This window comes from Hyaena hyaena, unplaced genomic scaffold, assembly GCF_003009895.1.
Source record: "Hyaena hyaena isolate Hyena2069 unplaced genomic scaffold, ASM300989v1 scaffold_870, whole genome shotgun sequence".
Taxonomy (NCBI): Eukaryota; Metazoa; Chordata; class Mammalia; order Carnivora; family Hyaenidae; genus Hyaena; species Hyaena hyaena.
The window spans coordinates 529,607-537,651 of NW_024081505.1; the positions used below are offsets into that span (position 1 = coordinate 529,607).

Consider the following 8,045-nt stretch of genomic DNA (forward strand, 5'->3'; position numbering starts at 1 on the left):
TCTAATCTTTAACCTGCTAAGAACACATATGAGACTTATTCTAAAAGAACCATTCAACAGGAAAAAAAAAAAGCCATAAGTGAAATATTCTTTGCAACGTTATCTGTAATTCCAGAAAATTAGAAAAACTAAATGTCAAACAATATATATGATTAGTGGTTAGATAAAGGTATACCTAGCTACTCGATGAAAATATGTGCAGCATCACAAATGAAAATAAACATCACTTAATAAAATTTTAAAGTGCTAATTTCAGAAAGTAGAGAGAAAAGCAATGATCTGCATTGCTAGGTAGGCCGGGGCTGTTCCATTCGGTTCGAACAATGAGGCTTCTCTCCAAACAGTACCCTGTGGCCAGTGTGTTCAGGGGACAGTGAGTAGATTCAGGGATGTCTGTGTCTCTAGAGCGGTCTTGTAATCGGCATCTGTGTGCCTGGTCAGTACACTTTTGTATTATTGCAAAAGTGAGCTTGGTGTTAGGATGTCGGTGACAGTGGCCTTGGCTTCCAAATGACTGGCCACATAGTCTCATGAACTCTCTGAGAGCTCTCCTGTACTGCTGAGTGCAACCTGCAAAATGGAAACAAAGAAGTCACAGCTGCCCCACCCCCCACCCCCCCCACCCCATCTCCCATCCCCATTTGTCACTGATCTGAATTAGTGGAACAAAAGATGCTATAAAGAAGGAAAGGAACGCCAACTTTTCCCTGATTACAAAGCGGCATCCATTTTGCAGATTATCAACCTTGGGGATTATATAGGGTGAAAATTTGCTTTCCCCATAACTGACTGACCTCCTCCCATGATCCCATAGACTTCTTCTCTTCCTCTCCCTGTTATGTACACAGACTGCAAACGAATTTTCATATTAGTGCAAATTATACACAATTAGGGAGTCAATTTGGTAAAAATATAAATCACATCACGTAACCAAAACAAAATATTAATAATATATGGATTGGGTTATAAATTCTTTAGAACGTGTGTGTGTGTGTGTGTGTGTGTGTGTGTGTAAGATCTTCTCTTCAGGAGTCCAAATATTGATAGTTAATTGTATATTGATTTTTGTGCAGATACAGTATAATATAAGCTGATAAAGTTCCAGGTTCCTAACCACACAGCCATCAGAGTCACAGCAGTAAGACAGGGACAGGTTCCCCTGACTCAGCGAGCTCTTTCAATATCAGTTTTTCACCTTGAGACAGAAAATGACTCCTACAGCTTTATTTCCTAGTGAGCCCCCTGTTGCCATCCCCCTCCATTGGGTGAACAATCAGTATGAAGCAAATTCAGGTAGGTTGTGGTTGTCTACAGACGTCAGTGAGAGAAGCTTTACTTGTTTTGTGCATTATTTCTTGTGTAAGTTAGAATAAAATATTCTAAATTATCTAGAAAAGGTAAACTCTGTCTTTGTAACCAATATGGATGGAAAAGGCATTGCTGGTGAGTTATTAAGATAAATTTAAATGCCATCTAACCTTCATAGAGAGGCTTTTCTTTTTCTTTTCACTTTCAACATAAGAGCTACTTACATTTTGAATTGTCCTTTAAATGCTGGTCATGTTTAAACCTTGTCAAGATTTGAGGTTTAAGTGGAAAAGTGACAGAGGGGCAGGTTGTGAAAATTTTTTAATGTTTTATTTCTGAGAAAAAGAGAGAGAGAGGCAGCTTGAGTAGGGGAGGGTCAGGACAGAAAGGGAGACACAGAATTTGAAGCAGGATCCAGGCTCTGAGCTAGCTGTCAACACAGAGCCGGACATGGGGCTCAAACCCACAAACTATGAGATCATGACCTGAGCTGAAGTCAGACGCTTAACCGACTGAGACACCCAGGCACCCCATGGGCAGGTTGTGAATTAAGTGCTATTTCAGTGAAAACTGTCATGGAATTCCCTTGCTACTTACCTGTCCGTAGGTTGCTCATAGGGGCTTGGTGGAGGTGGGGGACAGGGGCCAGAAGACAGAAGGATATCTGAGCTTGAGAGGGTCACCTTGCAGAGACTATTATCAGCAGCATGTTACTCCCAGAGGGCCAGGCCTCAAACAGTTCCCTGTGACAAAGCCAGCATCTAGAAGGGAAGGAAATTAAAAACAAAAACAGGCATCGCTTTCCTGGATTACTTTTCTTTCCTTTTATTGCAATGGTTTTATACATGAATGAGCTACATTATGCCTCTGTAGCCAAAATAGTTTCTGTCTTATGTTTTTCCTATGGTGGATCAATTGGAACTCAAGCCTTCAGAGTTTAAAAAGCTGTAACACTCTTTGAGGAAGCCAGGACTGAGAGCCTGTATTCCTCAGTAAATCACCACCGTGTTCAGGCTTGGAACTAGGCCAAGAATATAACCTCCCCCTGGAAGACAACAAAAGGTTCCAAAGGTCAGATTTCTTATTAGCAACTTCAGGACATGAAAGTCACATAATCTTTTTAAAAAGTTGATTAAAAAGAGTTAAAAAACAGCATCACTCTGGAAATTAGATGCAATATGTGCCTTCCTGTGCCAGCCAAATGATTAGCTAATGGTCTGTGCATAACCTCTACTCACAGACACTGAAGAGATTTCTTCCAGGCCTCTCTGCCATCTCTCTGATATTGACAAATAGGTAGAATCATGTTTTAGCATCTTGTTCAAAGAAACATATGCATAGAGGGCTCTACTCTGCAATTTCAGCAGATTTTCTTTTTCCCTTTTGGAAACTGCTTTTTTACTTTTTTTTTTTTTTACAAATAGTTTATTGTCAAGTTGGTTTCCGTATAACACCCAGTGCTCATCCCCACAAGTGCCCTCCTCCATGCCCATCTCCCCCCTCCCTCCCCACATCCATCAGTCCTCAGTTTGTTCTCAGCATTCAAGAGTCTCTCATGGTTTGCCTTTTGAAATAGAGGGATCATGGGAGACATGACCGGTCAGTCTGTCTTACAAGTTTTTTAAAAGCTTATTTTATTTATTTATTTTGAGAGAGACAGAGAGAGTGGAAGCAGGGGAGGGGCAGAGAGAGAGGGAGAGAGGGAGAATCCCAAGCAGGTTCCTCACTGTCAGTGCAGAGTGACTCAGGGCTTGAATTCATAAACCATGAGATCGTAACCTGAGCAGAAATCAAGAGTCAAACGATTAACTGACTGAGCCACCTAGGTGTCCTTACTTAAATTTTTAAACGGAAGGTTTAAAAAAAAATACAGAGATTACTAAGAACAACATATGAAATCCATGTATTCAGCACTCAATTTAATAAATAGGATTTGTTGTATTTTTTTTTTTAAGGAATACAAAATTTAAAAGAAACACAAAGTCGTGCATTTCCTCTTCCTGGCTCCATTCTCTCACCCTCCCCAAATGAATCACTGTCATGAACTTGGTATGTGCCTGGTCAATGTTTCTATACTTTACCATTATACAGAAATGTATGCAAAAATAATGGATTTTGTGAGTATTTTATAAAAGTATATAAATGTATGCCTCATACTTGTTTAATGCGTTCCACCTTTAATTTTCTTTCTCATTCTTGTTTTTGATCCCCATTATATAACCATGGATTTGGTCAGTAGATTTATTCCATCCTATGGACTATGCAATAATCTATCCAATTACCGAGTCCAGATTCCTGGGCATTGAATTATTTCCATTTTTTTAATCTTTACAACTAAAGATACTAAAGATATCTTAAATGTCTTTAAGATATTAAAAGAAACATTCTTTTTTTTTTTTTAATGTTTTTATTTATTTCTAGGAGAGAGAGAGACAGCATGAGCAGGGGAGGGTCAGAGAGAGAGGGAGTCACAGACTGAAACAGGCTCCAGGCTCTGAGCTGGCAGTCAGCACAGAGCCCGACGCGGGGCCCAAACCCACGAACCGCGAGATCATGACCTAAGCGAAAGTCGGACGCTTAACCGACTAAGCCACCCAGGCGCCCTAAAAGAAACATTCTTGTTCACACTTCCATGTGCAACTGCACAGGGCTGGCTACATAATTTGCTCACCCCGTGCACAGTGAAGCTCTAGGGCTGGCCCAGCCCCTGTTCAAACCATAGGGAAAATGTGCTCTCAAAGGTACTAAAATATGAAGCTTTTTATTTAAAAAAATTTTTTTAAATGTTTATTTATTTTGAGAGAGAGAGAGAATGAGTGGGAAAGGGGCAGAGAGAGAGAGGGAGATACAGAATCCAAAGCAGGCTCCAGACTCCAAGCTATCGGCATGGAGCCTGACATGGGACTGGAACTGACGAGCTGTGAGATCCTGACCTGAGCTGAAGTCCGATGCTTAACCAACTGAGCCACCAGGTGCCCGTAAGCCTTCTCCTTTCTCCCATATTCATTCTCTCTCTCTTTCTCTCAATCTATCTCTCTCTCAGTTGTCATGGTGCTTTTTATTTGCCATCCTGATGTTGTTCTAAGAAAAATTAAAAATGTAAATTATTATCATGAGTTTTACCTTTTATCATTATCTTGTGCAATGACAAGTTTAAAATGCAAATAGAAGCATATTTAACACTTATGGGGAAATCACTGAAATTACACAATTTGCATTTTGTGACTCCTATGTGCATAAATATTTCATTTTTACCAGATCAGTGAAAACACTGCACAAAGCTAATTGAACTGCCTTTACCTCACTTGTCAATTCGTACACTTTCTAGCCACACTCTCTGCCTTCAGCTTACTGATGAGTAAGGAAGGACAGAAAGGGAAAGGAATTGAGATGCTCCCTTTTCCTTTCCTTCTGAGTTGGACATACGTGGCCAGTTAATACAGGGAAGTTACATACATGGGAAGTAACATGAGTAAAAAAGAATACAATAGAGTTCTTCCGTTGCTCATGCTTTCTTTCTGCCTTTGTAGCAAGTTCTGGTTCAGAGGGAAAGCATGGCCTTTTGGGGCCGTCGGCTCCCCTGTTACTCAGTCCTGCACATCACACTCTTACTCTGCTCTGACTCTGAGACCTGCATAACTCCCATGTGTCATGATTCAGCCAGAATTCTGTGACCACCCTGCATCCTGAGTGCTGTTAGTGAATGCAGCTGCAGGGAAGGGGGGCGGGGGGTATGCAGGTATGCACACTGCACCCCTGCCCTCTGCTCATGACGTGCTCCTTTGTCCCATCCAACTTAAAAGCACAATTTCAGAAATGAAACTGTTAACAATTTCAAGACAGTGAAAGCAGAGCATTAAACAAAGCACAGGGGCCTCCTGAGAACAGAGCCCTGTAGATCACACACGCCTGAGAGCTGGTCCTGAATCTGCCCGAGAGTTTCTCTGGGACATAGATCTGCAAACGGGTTTCTGAGTGGTTCTGCGCATCGTTGGTTTTACCCTGATGTTACCAAAATGGGCTCTAGAAGGGCTGTGCAAATATACACTAATGCCAGTAATATGTGAAAATTCCTATTGGCCCGTATTCTCACACGTACTTAATAGTGATATATTAGTTTTTGCCAATTGTATTATTTATGTTGTAGTTTCCCCATGAGGTTGAACATTTTTTCATTTTTTTTCCCGGATGGTGTGTGTCTCTCTTCTGTGACCTGCTTGTTCTAATAATCTTTCCCATTTATTTACTAGGTTGTGTGTCTTAAGGTATTGAATTGTAGGAGTTTTTTGTTCTGTTTTGCTTTTTTAAAACATTCTAAGTTCTAATCTTGTTATGTCTCTTGCCAATATTTTCTTCTCACAGGCTTCTTTTAAGTTTGTAAGTGAGGTCTTTTTTCCTACAAAAAAATTAATTTTCTGGCAGCCATATTTATCATTTTCGCATTGTTATTTCTATTTTTTAGAATAATACAAATAGAATTTAATAATCATTAGAATCTTTTTTCTGTAGAATTTTTAAATTATTTATTTATTTATTTTATTTATTTTAAAATTTACATCCAAGTTAGTTAGCATCTAGTGCAACAATGATTTCAGGTGTATGTGTCTAAGATCACAAAGATATTCCCCTATATTTTTTCTAATAGTTTAAAGATTCTTTAAAATGTTTTGTTTTATTTTAATCTTTAGGTACTTAAGCCATTTGGACTTTGTTTTTATGTACAGGGCAAAGTAGGAATTTAACTTTATATTTGTTTTAATGTTTAAAAGGTTATTTATCCTAACACTGTTTATTAAGTAGTCCATCACCTCCTCCACTGATTTCCATTGGGCTGTTTCTCAGATCTCCGTATTATTCCACTGGTCTCTATATTTCCCACTTACTAGCAGAGCTTTTACTGAGTACTGATAGCTGGAAGACCGAGAACCCAGTACTTTTAAATAATACCAGTTCTATTCATTGAGAAGCACAGAAACAATAAAACAAAAACAAACAAGTTTTCTCACTTTTGGGGATGCATCAAGAAATTCTCCAAGCCATCTAGCATGAAAACACAATGACTTTGAAATCAGACAGACTTGAGTTCTTATCCCAGGCTTGTTATTTTCTGGCTGTTTGAACTTGGGGCATGTTTCTTAACCTCTGAGGCTAGACTCTCTAATCTGTAAAATGGGGATAATAAGATCTATGACCTAAAGCTATTGAGAGGATTAAGTGAGTTCAGTGCCTGGCACAACCTAAACACTCAGAAATATTACTTTTCTTCCCCTTTCCTGTCTTACAAAGAACCGCGTGTTTCTTAGTTATTCTATTCACTCGTGGACTCTACAGAGGATGACTGGAGCTTACTTAAAGGCAAAACAAAATCCATCCCAGACTGATGATCTGATTCAGTCACTTTTCTAAAACCCAAATAATTGCCTGAGCTTTGAAACAGCAGAAGCGGCAAGGATGTCCTTAAGTGGTTCAGCAGCTGGCTGCTGCTTTTCTTATTAATTAAATGACACAAATAGGTCATAATAAAACCAGAGCCAATCAGCCCCCCCTCAAATTACACAAACTCAACTCTCCTGACAAGTGCTGCAGAGATCAAAAGGACGAGGAATCAATAGGATTACAGAGTTTGAAATTCTAACGTCTTACCCATGGTGAGTCTGGGACCTCGAACTCTCCAGCAGTGCTCAGACCAATATCATTGCCTCAGATGGAGAGGAATTCTTTATACTAATACACCTTGAAACCTGGGATGGAGTTAAGAACATGCTTGGAATTTCATCATGTCCAGGTAGAAACCTGAATTGAAGTGGCTGTTCTGGAGGATCAAAGGAAAAAAAGTACATCAAGAATAAATACATGACTAATCCCACTGCAGCCAAAGGAGGAAGCTAATGGGCCTAATGAAGAGGGTGGTTAGGCCCTCTTCAGGAGCTCCCACCATGTAGGGCACACTTCCAGAGAGACACAAACTAGCAGGTGCATCACAGAGCAGGCTGGTCCACGCAAGTGATGCTCTGGGGCATCATCTAACAGAACCAAGGGACACAGCTGGGTGTTGAAAGCAGATGCTGTGAAGAAAGGAGTCTGAGGCTGGGGTAGTAGGCAGTGGCCACTTCTTTCCTGGAACCAGCACTGTGCCTTAATACCTTCCATGAGAACAAGTGTCAGTAGAGTGAGATATGCAGGGGAGAGGGCCTCTGGGAGCAGACCTAAGTTTAAATCCTGATTCCAGGACATGCTAACTGTATGAATGTAGGCAAGTGACTCTGCCCTTTCTGGGCTTTGGGTTCTTCATCTACCAAATAGGAGAAAGATTTTCAAACTGAAATAATTGTTTGAGAATAAATTGAAATGAAATATAACATATGGAATTGTTTACACCAGAGGCGTTCAACAGATGCACCTCACAGTGAGGTTGTCTCTGGTAGTCCTGGAGGTTTGCAGCTTCCCCAACAGCAGCACTGAGCCTCCTATTTCTTGGCCTTCTACTCCCATAGGATGCCCTCCATCCACCTTAGCAAGCTTCCCTTCCCCTCCCTAGCTCAGCACAGCCACCTCATTCTTGGCTCTGTTCTATTAGCTGTGTGTGTGTGTGTGTGTGTGTGTGTGTGTGTGTGTGTGTAGAGTTACATGTATGTAGGAGCTGAACTTACAGGATGTCTCCACAAAGTTTGTAAATGGAATGTTTGTAACTCAGAACACATGGCCCCATTGGTTACAATATTTCCCTTGGACATTCT

At 40.4% G+C, this 8,045-nt stretch overlaps 1 long non-coding RNA gene across 1 annotated transcript; it reads right to left on the reverse strand.

Annotated features, from left to right (window-relative positions):
• Positions 1-277: 277 nt before the first annotated feature.
• LOC120222407 lies at positions 278-7,104 on the reverse strand. The gene is made up of 3 exons (XR_005526032.1): positions 6,952-7,104; positions 1,906-2,069; positions 278-570 (listed from the first exon to the last, which is right to left on the reverse strand). It is a non-coding gene; the product is annotated as an uncharacterized LOC120222407 (long non-coding RNA).
• Positions 7,105-8,045: the final 941 nt, after the last annotated feature.